This window comes from Mycena indigotica (assembly GCF_014461135.1).
Source record: "Mycena indigotica strain 171206Taipei chromosome Unknown Mind.scaff0007, whole genome shotgun sequence".
Classification (NCBI taxonomy): Eukaryota; Fungi; Basidiomycota; class Agaricomycetes; order Agaricales; family Mycenaceae; genus Mycena; species Mycena indigotica.
In genome coordinates, this window is record NW_023503006.1 from 645,769 (window position 1) to 656,620 (window position 10,852).

A 10,852-nucleotide genomic window follows, 5' to 3' on the forward strand; every position below is an offset into this window, starting at 1 on the left:
TTTACATCGTGCTTAAATGGCCTAAGAAGGTTCCGGTGAAGAAGAAGAATGCACCTGCTCAAACTGTCATTAAATAAGAAGACCCCATTGGAGTGATAACAATCACGACCATGACCACTGACCCCGCAGACATGGATGGCTTGGTTTCGCTTCTTGCAAGCACTGTTGGCGTGTTATTGCATCAGAGAACTGCAAGATAAGCCTCTGGATCGTCGCTATACTCAAATTCCTGCAAATGTCGGCGGAGATAGCTCTTGACTAAAACAATCAGTATCAATAAACAGTTGAGACAGATATCATATGATAGCTGAAACTCTCTTCAATTGGGTTGAAATCTGGTGAATACGCAGGAAGAAAGATGACAAGGATATCTTGAAGCCATTAGAAGCCATGAAAGGATTGAACATAAAGTAGACATACCCTGGTCCTCGCAAGCTTGCTGAACAGCCTCACTCTTGTAGATTCTGCAGTTGTCTATTATGAGAACACTGTTGTCAGCAGGGAAGGAGTTCATTTTTGGCAGCTAGAAAGGATCAGCAGGTATTATTGCTTGCAAATAGCACACACCAACTTGTTGAGAACAAAATCAAAGAATTCCTCTCCGTTGACAGACCCTTCAACAATCCGCACTGTCAGATATCCATCGAGAGTGAGCACTGGCAGAATGCTTCATTGTTAACCACGATCATGATTAAAATACTCCTCCGCACAATGTCTACTCTGTGCCCGCCCATACCGCCGTGCCAATGTCCTTCCATCTTTACTAGCACCTTACTAGACTCGTCTGTGAAGACCATCTGTGGAGCACTGATGTTTTCGTTGACCCAATGCATCCATTCTGTCATGCTGTGTTGCAATTTTTTGGAGGACCTTTCAGTCTAAAGCAAGGTCAAGAATGGTTCTTGAAAGGGTTGATATAAAGGGAAGCTCTCTATAGACGACGCTGAAGTAGTCCGCTATTTCATACAGGTACATGGCAGGTGATTCATCAAGGAGTTGAACCAGTACGTGGAGAAGGGGTGGTGGCATGATGCGTGGACGCCCAGCAAGTCCTGAGTTGTTGCAAGAGAGTGTGAGAGTGGTACTAAGTCTCTCCTGCCAACGAATGAGGCTACGGCGGCTGACAAGAAAGACTTGTTCAATGGTGGTAATCGGGACACCATTCTCAAGGGTGCCAAGTGCTAACAGCTTAATCTCAGTGCTGTGGGGCCACCATGCTGGGAAACCCACCAACGAGTGCAGTGCGGTCGTAGAGGCTAGAAACAATTTATTTACATTTTCTATATTTTTTTGATTTTATGATTTACAAAACAAGCAAAATGATGATGGGCGACAATTTTGAGAACCACTGTAGTAGAAAAGCTCAATGTTTTTAGATCACTTTGTAGGTACAAAACATTTATTGAAATACTACACATTTATAACACCAAAATACCAATTTGTATATATTAGATTGTCCAATAAATATTTATCTTGCAAAAACTTTCCATCTTTGGCTCAGTTTGTTGGGTCAAAAAGTTTATTGAAAAACTTTGCTGATTCCCACTAACTTTTCCCACCTCAACATTTTTGAAATGCGGCTGTGACTGCTTTCTCCCTGATATACAAGAGCCTCTGGCACAAGTGCCTGAGACTAAAACCTTGCTTTAGTTGTGTGTCTTTCTCGTCAACCGCCAGACTAAGTAGTACATACTACTTAGTTCTCCCCAATGCACTGGCTGGAGGCCAAGGGACCGATCCTGAGGTTGTCATCAAGCAGCACATTAACCCACTGGCAATAATCATTAACAGTGGCATGCAAGGGACTGGGACCGGGCATCATGTGATGTACAGTCTATTGGCGGCCTGGGTAACCTGGACCTATTGTCATTGCCAGGGTGCCATAGCCGGAGGCAAGGAGGGTAAGGCCTAGCATGTTTAGATGTGTGTTAATGTTGCTAATACAAGGGCAGGAATTGAGGACAGGAGGGTAGGATCACTTCAGTACGGGGAAAGAGAAGGGCATACAGGGCCTCCTCTTCTCTCTGCTTCTTTGTTGCACTTGATCATCTATCTTGGCATAATATTTTCCTCTGGCAGTGACTGGGGTGGTGCTGTCTAGTCAGCTCCGAGCTGCTAGTGATAAGCAGTGGTTTTGTGCCGTAGCACCAACCACTGGCTGAAGCCACATCACACAATAACCACAACCTCCGCGCACCGTTGGCAAGCAGCACTCGCTCACACGGACCTGGACACCGGCATCGGGCTCGGCTGGCCAGCTGCGCACTCCACCGCACTCGGCTGGCCTTATGGGTCTGCTGGCCCCCTCTGATACGCAGGGTCAGTGGGTCGGGCCCGGGCTGTGAATGTGCTTGGGGTAGTGCTAGTGGCCCATGGGATGACGACTTGACAATGAACCCTCCCACGGTGGAGGCAGTTCGCGGATGTCCGGGCCCCGGATTGGCGCCAAATCGGGACGATATCGATGATGCAGGAACTTGAAAGCAGATAGTAGATAGTTGGAATCACTGGTTTAAAGATAATGTCATGGATTGCTCAATGTTCTAGGGAAAAAAGTTGCAAAAATTATGCAGTCTCAAAATAAGTAGCTGCAAATGCCAAGTATGCACACCGTAAGAGTCTGGTCAGGGACATCACGGACCGAATCCACTTTGAAGACTTCACCAAGATGGGACAGTTGTAGAAGGGCATAAGTATATTCTATGTTCCTCCACACTCATGAGCTCCGTTTCTTCAATTCCTGCAAATAACACAAGTACGGTGAGTTTTCCTCGCTGGGATGATTAAAATAAATTGTATCCTGGATGAAAAAGAGACACACTGGTCAACAGTGAGATCGACTAATTTCAGATCTCATCATCTTTGACATTTGTAAGTGGAGAAGTCATAGGCCAGTGCCAGTGTGCCGGAGGCACTGGGAAAACAGACTGTTTCATATCTAGAGTGACTACACTGGCCCGCCGAGTTTACCCAGAACCAGACCTCCAGGTGCCTCAATACCCGGCTGGCAGTACCCGTGCACCAGGCATCTGCCATCATGAATAGGCAAGTGGAGGAAGAACAAACCGACCAGCACCATCCGGAAGCACATGAGGAGGGAGCGAACGTGTCCGTTCGAATCTCACTGCGGTCTTATTTCCGACTTAACGATTTCACATCTGGAAGTCTTGGCAAAGGCAACCCATCAATCACATCACGATTGACTGACAGGCCCTGCCCATCATAGCTGGGGGCCGTCATCCTATCGAGGCTCTCTGTGCATGGGCATGAACACACCCTAGATACTGACAGCACGGCCTCGCCGTTGTGAGGATGCTTCATTGTCCATCAGGTGGTGGGGCAAGGCCTCTTGTCGCTGAGGGCCCAGGGAGGGACACATCATTACCGATGTCAGATGTGTCAGGGTTCGGGTCGGGCCAACGGGGCCCTATACGGCCCATCGGGCCCTCACCACCCTTAGAGCCCTAGGGCTTGACAAGCCCTCATAATTCACAAGCTCAAAGCAATGAGCAACAACACTAATATCCCAGAGAAGGGACATAATCACGGATCGCGCTTTAGTCAGCCATCAAGCCATCATGACCCGCCATCAGGGATCATGATGCGCCGCCGGACGCCCTTGACAGCGGGCCCAATCGGCCCCAGACAACCACAGGGATCAGGAGGGAGCTCCTCACTGTTGCATTGCCAAAACACTCCTTAGTGTCGACTTTGGCATGGCTCCTTTCCAGAGGAATGGTCCCTGGGCTCCTAGCGGAGCGACCAGGGACGACCAGAGACATCCCCTGCTCCATTCTGATCGACCCTCAGCGGGCCCGATCGGCCCCTAGCGCCCACAGTATATAAAGACTACAGTATTACTCCTGTACCTTAGGTTTAGCATTGAAGTCTCTTCCTTTGAACCCTACTCCGGCCTGGTCCCCTAGAGCGGGGTTGCTGCGACCATACCCCAGGAAAGGGGCGTCTAGACGACTTCCAACACTCCAGGCTAGCTTGCCTCATTGACCTGAGCCCTTGGTTGGGCTGGACAGCTCAGGCTCTTGTCTCTTATGTTCACCCTTGTCCTAGCCACTTCTCTGGCCTCAAGCTCTGGGTTCCCCTGGTACGGGGCGATGGGAGGGTGCGGGCCCGATCGGGCCCGCATGTCACGCGTCACACCGCGCCGTCACGCGGTGTCTAGGAGCCACAGCGACTCGTTACTCCAGGAAAGGAGATATGTCGCCCCTTGGACTGGCAACCCTTCTCAAAGCGCTCCAGGGGTCTCGGGCCCGCAGCCCCTGTTGTGGGGCGACTCCCCTCGACCCCCCGAACTGTCGGGCGTGACCGCGTTACGTCACGCCCCGCCCGAACGGCTTGTTCAACTGGCCCAGCCTATGCCTTGCCCTATGCCTTGGGCACCAACTCTACTAGGCAGCACTCTTTGGCTATGGACTCGTTCCCTTCAGCAGGGGTAGGACACTCTAGACGACTACTCGTATCCTGTGACACCGCTGTCACACAACATGACAGCGGGGCGTCTCGAGTCGCCCCGAGCTGTCCCTACCCTGCTCTCTATTGCAGCAGTAGCACCATCTACGCTGCCTGGCTGCCGACCACCCAGCTATGGGGGTTGAACCATCTTTCCCACACTTGTCAGACTGGCAGGAGACCGTCACGTGGGCCCGGGCCGGCCCTGTTCCTGACAAGATGCTTGATTGGCAGATGCGGATGTCGATCTCAGACTGTCAAAAACTTCAAGCAATTGCGGTGAGCAGAGGGAATCCCCGACTCTGTGTAAGCAGAGAGGGTTTGGCAACATCGGATGTGCATTCCGTACGCTAACGGTCATGGCTATTTTGATCCGGAATTTGAATGGAGATCAGAATTGAGTTTTTCGGGTCACTCTATGTCACATCTCTGAATGAAACACTTTCTTCTAGATCTCCTGCAACCACTTGCACTAATAGAAAGCCTATCTGTCTCCTTTGAAACCTGAGACTTCGCACATGGGCGTGGCCAAACGGCGTGGGCCTGCGCCAACGGGCGTGCACGCCCCTGATGGCGTGGGTGGGCGTAGGGACTTCTTTAGGCCTCATGTCGGGCACCAAGGCGAGGATTGGATTTGCTTGACGGCTAGGGATGAGCACGGGTCCGGCTGACCCACGCGGGTTTGAGCCGTCCGGGTACGGATCCGGGTCAGCTGCAGCTTGACCTGTGCCTACTCAGTCTAGCTGGCTTATGGTGATCTACTGTTGTCTTGCCGGTTGGAACTTCACCAAGGGGTCCCGCGTTCAATTCTTCCTCTTGCTCCCTCTTTTTCCTTGGTATTATTTGTCGCCAAATTCTCCCTCCACCTTGCAACCCGGCGGGTGACCCGTACCCGGAGCCGCGGGTCACAGATCAGTGGCTGTGCAGGTCTGGGTCCGAGTCATCCTCCGGACACCCGTGGGTTGACCCGTGCTCATCCCTATTGACGGCCATGCGATGGCTAACCCCCGCTCGATACTGCATATGCCTACGCCGTGAAATCTATCAAACTCCGCCGATCATCATCCGCTGCGATGCCAAGCGCTCTTGGCAAGGACCACGTTGACGAGGATAAGGCCTGTATGCTGCCGAGTTCGACTTAGGTCCATATCAGAGTCATCGCTCAACCGTTGGCCGGCAACGCCAGAAGAGTTTGCTGGGCTGGCCGGTCCCCGCCAAGCGCCAACTGGCGGGCAAGCCGCAGTGCAGCAATTTTGGCACTGCGCCGCCCCATCTGGGAGCTGAATAGCTTCAAGACAGCCTAAAATGGGCTGTGGCTCAACAGTACACCGTGCCGGACACGATTCGGCGCACTGACCAGACTGAAGGTGTGTGGCGGACCGGCCGGGCGTGGCCGGGCGATATGGACTTGGGCACCCGCCAGTCATAGTCACTCTGGTGGCTGCGCGGGCCAAGTGTTGGTGGTCGGCAGTCAACGATTGACCGGCCACGCCTTGTAATGTCGGGAGGACTTGGAATATTGGGAAGCCCACGCCTATTTGTCGGGCGTGCCAAGCCGACAAACGGGCGTTCCAAGCCGACCAATGGGCGTGGCACGCCTGATGGCTTGCACCTAGTGTTAGGTTACTGCCGAGATGCGAGCTATTCTACAATATGAACACTCGGAAGATGAGCACGACAACTTGCCTGAGCGCCCATTTACCCCATGAGTCAACAAAGCAAGACCTTCCAGATGACAACAGTTCTGGTGACGAGTTGCCCTATGATCTTAGTTATGCCGTTGGCAGGAAACAGCGCACAACCCACTTTGCTGCTGATAAGGCGGACTTCTTGGGATTGGAGGAATCCTTATCTTGAGGGGGCTGTCTTCTGGGTTGTTGTTGCTCTCCTCTGGACAACTGGACAACCACGAAAGAGGCATGGTGCAATTCAAGATATACCTCTATCTGAGCTGTACTCATTGTTTTTATGGTCAGACGATGCCATCTTGGCAAACTGCTCATCAAGCTCATCACCCGTGCCTACTGTCCATGATACAGGTGAAGACTGGTTGTCCACCGCTTTTTCTGCTGGGTCCAGGATTGAAGAAGTGAATGCTGCTGTGCTTGCAAGAGCATCGAGCCCAGTACTGAGATTGACGCTATCATTGTCTGTGTCTCGGGTGGCAGGATGCATTCGACGTCTCCTATTGGTGTGAAGAAGAGTGTCCTGCGGGTTCTAAGGGATGTTTAGATGGGTGTAGGAAGTTGTAGATGGCCTTAAATTTTTTTATATTTTTCTAATTTTTTTTTGATTTTATAATTTACAAAACGAGCAAAATGATGATGGCCTTTTATTTTGGCCCTGGTTGATAAGATAAGATTGGAGACTAGCAGGAGAGGATCCAAAGAGAAGAAACTCTAAGGGTCCGCCTGCTAGGGTGCCAGCTATATAGTGGTCATCCGTAACTGCCGACATAGAGCACAGAAGGCCTGATTAGCGTCACAGGCTCTGTTCTAAGGTGACTGTTGGGAGGGTCTTGACGGATCAGTGATTATACAGGCAAAGGCGGCTGAGGACGAAGATCGGGGTGGGTCGGAGCGTCCGAGGGGTGCCGGTCAGATGCTCCTTGGATGCACTCGGACAGTCCAAAGGAGGCCGAAGCAGGGGTTCCCCTGACATCCATATATAAATGTTGAGAGCTTGGTCAAGCAACATCTAAATGAATATCTAACTACAGGCTGTGTTAAACTACAATTTTCCTAATGTAGATACAGTTCCGATATGCTCTCAGATTCATTATATAATATTGCAGCATGACATATGCATAATTACAGTCTTCGTACTTGTTTACACATGTTGACACATGTTTGTTTCTGGCAGACATATTTGATTGTGTTAGCGGTATTGGGAAGGACGAATGTGCGGTGATGCGCGGTCCCGCATGTGATTGCGGCCGGCCGGAGCCCGGGTTAGGGCAGTGCCGGAGAAGTGCTATAAGTAGCGGCGTCCGCGTGCCTGTAAGGCACGCTTTTATCTCCCCCTACGTTCCCTTTGTACCCTTGGGTAGTGGTCAAGCTATTTGTCTATTGGCACTCGATCGGGAGCATGCGGCATAGTCTTATAGCGCTGATTTCTGACAGATTAATCGAATTTCAACCGGATGGGACCTCGACACTAGGGGATGCATGCTGCACAACACCTAAAAACCTTGCTTTGGTGCTGTATAGTGCCACTGTAGAACATAGATATAGAGGGGTGCTCACAGGACTAACAGAAGGTTTTCTTTCTACCTTGAAAGGAATATAATTTATTGCCGAACCGAAGTTTCGGCTCTCTATGTGAAGATGAAAACCAGCAACCCCAAATTGGGAGTGGCAGTGTTTTTGATTATTCTTTTTGGGACACAGTCACATGATGTTACCACACCAATGTTAGCTTTTCTCTCTGCTCCCTCTGAATATATACCACCAAACCAGGAGAAGGACCCGGGCCAAACAGGAGTGGTTATGGTGGCCCCACTTGGCACAACTCTAGATCATAGCAGGAGACAGACCACCCCAAAGCCATGTGAGGGGAAGGTGGGTGGGTTGAAACGCCGGCAGCCGCAGAGTGGAAAAGCGAGACACGTCAAATTTGGTATCAAAGTGAGTGTGACACAAAAGTCACAATGATAAAACTCAGAGGTCATAGGGTAATTTTGGTAGCAGTTAAGTCTGAGTAGAGCATGTATGACCAAAATATGTCATCACTGTTGACAGCCTATGAGGCAGTTGTAAACCCGCTGGTTTATCTGTGTGACACTCACTCATAGTGTCACTCATTGTGTGACCATCAGTAGTCATTCTTGTCCTGTACCTCGTCGTCCTTGGAATCCACAGCCCGGTCCTGTTGACTTGCTGCGTGTCTCCCTCAGTGTTTCCTGTTGGCAGCAGGCTTTCACTTTTTTTTCAACTACCACTGGTGCTTTTTTGCTTCTCAGACACATTTCCTCGTCGCTCTTTGGCTTCTATCTCCACATCTACTGCATCTATTGCCTCCGAACTTGGTACACTGGCTCGCTTATGTCATCCGACCATCTCGCCGTTCCCACGCTCTCCACGTTCCCACGCTGTCGTCTGCAACATCAGTCGCTATCTTGCTTGGCAAGGACGAGTCATTCCTCGGGTTCCTGTGCACGAAATCGCCCCATATTTCGGCAGTCGGCTCCCCCCCACATGAAGAACTCCTCCTTCGAAAAGCGTGGGAATCGCCCAGGCCGTTGTCGAGAACGAGCTCTTGTTGTCTGTGTCTATCTGTCACTCCCTTACTTGTCTCCTGGCGGACACTCCTGTCTCCTGTCAACATCTCCCTGTTTGGAAGTTGACCCTGAACTGGCTGAACGCTGCAACCGCTGATCTCTTCCCCTGCGTTGTAGACTCATACCTGGTCTTTCTGGCTTGCTACTCCTCCTCCTGGTTCAGATGCGCTTGAGCCGTTGTTGAGAAGTCCAACGCAGAAGATCGCTTTGGTAACCCAAACTGTCTTTCTCCTCTATGTTACGACAGAACTTTAATCATCTTCTTCATTCTCGCCATCTGGATTCCTTCCTGTTGATGCGCTTCTGTGCTGCCGCCTGATACCTGGCCCTCGTTGGACTTGTGTGCCTTGCTGTCCTGGTGTCCTGTCTGGTTTCATCTGGTGTCTGGCCCTCTTTGGACTTATGTGCCTTGCTGTCCTGACATCCTATTGGGCACAGAAATTCATCTACCTGTTGGTTTCACTACCCTGGTTCTTCGTCTTCTGGCCACCCCGTGCAACTCCCCTTTTGCTTGCTCCACCTGTCCCTGGTATTATATCCTCAGCTTTAATCGCCTTCTTCTTTCTGGCCACCCCAGGTCTGTTGTTCTGGCTCGAGTTGCGTGATGCTGTTCCATGCACTGGTGTCTGATTCAGCAACCACTATCTGGTTCTTCATAACTGTCTTGCCAACACCCCTGTCTTTCCTTTGGCTGCCTCCCTGCATCCTGCTCTTGGTACGACCCACATGATGTGTTTCCATGTGTATTGTGGCAATATGCAAGTTGCGAATCTGGTTTGGTTCTCTGGTGTTGGGTTTATTTTAGTTGTCTTCAGGGTTTATGTGCTGGATTGCTTTGGAGGGTGCTCTGTGTTCTGAAGAGGGGGAGGGTGTAAACCCGCTGGTTTATCTGTGTGACACTCACTCATAGTGTCACTCATTGTGTGACCATCAGTAGTCATTCTTGTCCTGTACCTCGTCGTCCTTGGAATCCACAGCCCGGTCCTGTTGACTTGCTGCGTGTCTCCCTCAGTGTTTCCTGTTGGCAGCAGGCTTTCAGCAGTATCTATGACATAGACTGATATTAAGCAAATTCGTTCAGCCACGGTCTACATCATTAATTGGACCTCTTCTCAAAGACTCAGAAATTGTATTCCTGGTGCTCCAAAACATTGTTTTTACAACACCATAGTAATGTCAGGGGAACCCCTACTTCGGCCTCCTTCGGACCGTCCGAGCGCATCTGAGGCGCATCTGACTGCCGCCCCCTCGGATGCTCTGACCTACCCCGACCCTCGTCCTCGGCCTCCTTTGCCTGCACAATCACCGGTCCGTCAAGACCCTCCCAACGATCACCTTAGGACAGAGCCTGCGACGCCGCTCAGGCCTTCTGCGCTCTACGTCGGCAGTTACGGACAACCAGTATATAGTTGGCGCTCTAGCAGGCGGACCCTTAGAGTTTCTTCTCTTTGGATCCTCCCCTGCCAGGTCGGTCCCTCCGTGTATTTCCCGTAGCTTTTATTCACGCTTTGGATCCTCCTCTGCTAGGCTTTCGTCGGAGTCTCCAGGGTTGCCCTTACAGGTAATTCTATCCTATCCTATCCTATCTACTACCCAGACGATGGAGATTAGCTCATGCAATTTGCAGTTTTTATACTAGGGTTAGGCTACATCTTCTGGTAGGAACTTGTCTCCCACAGTCAGACTGTGAATTTGGTCTGAGAGGGGGGAGAGTGTGATGACCAAAATAACAGTCTGATTGCATATGCAGCCCACCAGTTGTACCTCGTCAACAATCAAATTCCCTAATAAGGCATGCTGTGCTGGCCCGTTCCCACCATTTTTCCTCTCACTTATCTGCTGTCGTTCGTCGTTGGGGGGCCCCACAAAACATGAAGGCTGGTATTCTGAGCTCTCAGTATGGTCGCAAATATCACTGGGCAAGAAGGACACCTGCTCGAACACTTCAATCGACTACTTGAAGCTATCATCTCAAAGAAGGGCCAAGAATACGGCGACGCATACATGTGGAACTCGATCTCACTCAACCTCCACCACCTCTCCTTCCTCAAGACAACCTTCTGCACGAAAATCGGGCTTGCTTCACACAGCGAAACGCATACTAGC